The sequence below is a fragment of the Heptranchias perlo genome, unplaced genomic scaffold (genome assembly GCF_035084215.1).
Source record: "Heptranchias perlo isolate sHepPer1 unplaced genomic scaffold, sHepPer1.hap1 HAP1_SCAFFOLD_47, whole genome shotgun sequence".
Classification (NCBI taxonomy): Eukaryota; Metazoa; Chordata; class Chondrichthyes; order Hexanchiformes; family Hexanchidae; genus Heptranchias; species Heptranchias perlo.
The window spans coordinates 1,730,465-1,734,269 of NW_027139484.1; the positions used below are offsets into that span (position 1 = coordinate 1,730,465).

The following is a 3,805-nucleotide window of genomic DNA, read 5'->3' on the forward strand; positions in this document are numbered from 1 at the left end:
TGATGGTATTTTATTCAACACAACGGGCAACTGAATGGTGTCCTCTCTCTGCTCGTACTTGGAATGTCTTGTTTCAAGTGCAGCAAGGGACAGAGACAGTGGCTGCTCTCCCTTTTCTTTAAAAACTCTCAGGGTAGTGGGTTTGAGCCCCACGTTGGGCGAGTACCATTTTAAACTTTTATGCTGCTTCCACCGGTGAGCCCCAGCTCTGACACTTCCCCCACCCCCATCTCCGTCTCACCGCACACGATGGGGCCGCGCCCGGGCAGAATCTCTCCAATTCGGTTTCCGCCCCTGTCGCAGCATGAAATGGTCCTTATCAAAGTCACAAATGATACCCTTTGTGACTACCACCATAATAAACTATCGCTCCTCATCCTTCTCAAATACAATATCTCACTGTGCTGTTGTGCTGTTAGATAAGTTTCCTCTATCTGCTCTTATTTGGAATGTGTTGCTTTTCCGTCTGACAACACTTAGTATAATCGTATTATGTTAGGCCACAAAATGAGATCATTCGGTCCATCGTGCCAGTGCCGGGTCAAACACACGTACTCGTTCAAAATTCGTTCAGAGATAGTTTGAGTGCTTTGTTATCTGAAAATTGCCTGAACCCCCACAGTCCACGGCTTTCCTCCTCGCTATTAACCACACGGCCTATTTTTGTGTCACTCGCAAATTTCTTAATCATGCCCCCTTCGTTAAAGTCCAAATCGTTAATGTAGAGCACAAAAAGCAAAGGACCAAGTATCGAGCCCTGCGGCACCCGACTGGAAACAGCCTTCCAGCCACAAAGCACCCGTCGATCATTACCCTTTGCTTCCTGTCACTGTGCCAATTTTGGATCCAACAAGCCACATTCCCTTGGATCCCATGGGCTTTTACTTTTTTGCCCAATCTGCCATGTGGGAATTTTTCAAAAGCCTTTCTAAAATCCATGCAGACTACATCAATTGCGGGACCCTCATCGATCCTTCTTGTCACCTCCTCGAAAAATTCAATCGGGTTAGTCAGACACGACCTCCCCTGAACAAATCCATGCTGACTGTCCTTGATTTGTCCCTGGCTTTCGAAGTGACAGTTTATCCTGTCCCTCAGAATTAATTACAATAATTTGAAATGGAATCTTTCTCCTGATTGCTACAATAACAGATACGGCGGTTAGGTGTACTTCGGTCCGGCTCGCTCAGTCGGTGGAACATGCGACTTTTAATATCAGGGTCGTGGGTTCGAGCCCCACGTTGGGTGAGCACCATTTTAAATATTTATGCTGCTTTCACTGTCCAACAGTGCAGAAATGATGCAGAATGAAAAGGGAAATCGGCAGTCAGGATGGCCGAGCGGTCTAAGGCGCTGCGTTCAGGACGCAGTCTTTTCTGGAGGCGTGGGTTCAAATCCCACTTCTGACATTTCTTATTTTTACCATTACGTGGAAATATTTTATTTGTGGATTGGGCTGCAGCTGATTTTTCCACCAAGTTGATTCGGTCCTCCCACAAAAGCAACTGGCTTTGTCATGGAGATGTGACTTGAGAAGTTTCGAACGGTGAAATGGTTGACATATTATTAACCTGGACAAAGAAAAAGAACAGCAGTGGGAAACATTTAAAACGGTGATCAATAGAGTCCAGGAGAAATTTCTCCCACTAAAAAGCAAGAACAAACTATCCAGAAATGACACACCAGGGATGAATAAAGAAATAAGGGCAAAATTGAAACTAAAGAAAAAGGCACACACTAGACAATAAAGGAGAGAGGGGAATGTGAAAAGACTGGGAAAGAAGTCTAAAGAACTATTAGAAAGGCAAAAAGGAATATCAAAAAAGCAAAGTATTCTGGACACATCAACAGCCAAAGCAAATTTCGGATAGGAATCGGGCCATTAAGGGATACACACGACAAACTCACAGGCAATGACAGCGAAGTGGCAGAAATATTAAATAATCACTTTGCTTCAGTATTTATCAGGGAGACTAGTATTGTGGGCATGACTGGACAGCTCTGAAAGTGTTGTCCAGTTAGTCCTACTCGCCTGCTGTTTCCCCATAGCCCTGAAAATGTTTCCATCCAAGCGTTTATCCAATTCCCTTTCGAAAACTATGAGTTAAGAAAAACAATATTGAAAGGGGTGCTGGGGCCTCTGCAGCGTCGATGTGGAGTGTGTGATGATTGAAGTTATCAAGATGGTTGCTTTACACATGGTATGTTGTGCAATCATCCTGAAATATCTTCAATATCGAATACAAATTGAATTGCAAACCTGACGGAAAAACATTGGAAAACAAGTCACGAGTGAACGCAAATCATCTGGGGCCCGTTTTCAGCCTCACGGCACTTTATGTAAAGTGAAATAACTTTGCATTGAAAAGATTTGGAACTTGCATCTGTGCCTTTATCTGTTCCATTTCTTAAAGTTGCTGGCGTCTGATGATGTGCAATCCTCTGCTCCCTCTATTGAACAAGAAAGGAGGTGTTTGACGTTGACGGGACCTGTTGGTTATGAGCTTATCCTGCACATTGAGTGGGTTCGCGTTCTGTGAACGTCAACTTTAGCCCAGCGGTGAACTTCGCAGCAAACAAGTGCGACACCGTCTCACCGCGGGCACTGACTGACATGTTGATTGTTATTTCTTTCAGACTTAAATAAATAGTAACCCTGATTTTAAATTTGCACTCAGTGATTTTTAGGTAGTCTCCTTTCAACGTTTCAAAGGCGACTCCTAATTTATGATAGTCCGGCCATTTCACCAGCCGTGTTGAAAACAAAACATGTCTCTGCTTTTCGCGTCTTTTTTCGAAAGGCAAAAAATATATTTCCCGTGACCTCTGAAGGATGGACAAGTACAGTTCAGAAAGCTGAAGCAAGTTCACCGAGCTTAAATCGTCTGACCACGTTAAAGGCGCTATACACAGATATATATATGCATATATATATATATATATATATATATATATGCCTGTTTCTGTGGTTGTCTTTTTTCTGTGTGTGTCCATCTGCAGGTCGATTTTGAATCAATACCAGTGTTCGTGTCAGTTTGTTGCATGAAATAAATGAGGGTATCAGGCGCTCCCCTCCCTGCCACTGGGTAGGTACTGAGTCAGGGTTTAAATCAAACATCTGTTTTATTTGTGAAAAAGCAATTAAAATCTTAATTCGGGAATTATCCAGTCTCATGTGAGCGGTGAAAGAAACAGTGACGCCGCTCCCTTTTGATCTGGAGTCTGATTTTTGCGCCATGCACCCTGATGACAGGATCTTGGATGTTATTATACATATGAATGTTTCTCAAACACCGTTTCGTTTATTGGTTGAATAGATCGGGCTTATCAAATCTCCGCCAGATCCCACCGGGTGTGAGACAGCATTGGAAGCAGCCTTCACCCCCAATATCACGCTGGCATTTATCTCCTGCTCTCAGCGGACTGCATTAACAGGGCTGGGAGAAATGGACTTTGTTCACACTTGACCACCAGTGTGAATCGTTAAATATTTAATCATTTTTAATGGGGACAAGGTTACAAAATGTTTCCGCCCGGTTTCGAACCGGGGACTTTTCGCGTGTTAGGCGAACGTGATGACCACTACACTACGGAAACCTGATGTCTGTGTACCTGTGTTAGGGATATAACCCATCAGCCAAACTAATTTCCGTATTACTGTCCAGGAGCTGATTTCAAAGGGATACATTTACTGCGCTGTATTTAGGAAGGCTGCAGAGAAGGATCGGTGGCGATGGTCAGGCAGGGAATCCCAGAGCATCGCGCCCACACAAACATTTCACTGTTTTTTTTTCATGTGCCTGAT

General features: G+C 43.8%; 2 non-coding genes across 2 annotated transcripts; one reads left to right on the forward strand and one right to left on the reverse strand.

Annotated features, from left to right (window-relative positions):
• The first annotated feature begins 1,326 nt into the window (after positions 1-1,326).
• Positions 1,327-1,409, forward strand: trnal-cag (transfer RNA leucine (anticodon CAG)). Its single transcript has one exon. It is a non-coding gene; the product is annotated as a tRNA-Leu (tRNA).
• A 2,115-nt stretch (positions 1,410-3,524) lies between these two features.
• Positions 3,525-3,597, reverse strand: trnav-aac (transfer RNA valine (anticodon AAC)). Its single transcript has one exon. It is a non-coding gene; the product is annotated as a tRNA-Val (tRNA).
• Positions 3,598-3,805: the final 208 nt, after the last annotated feature.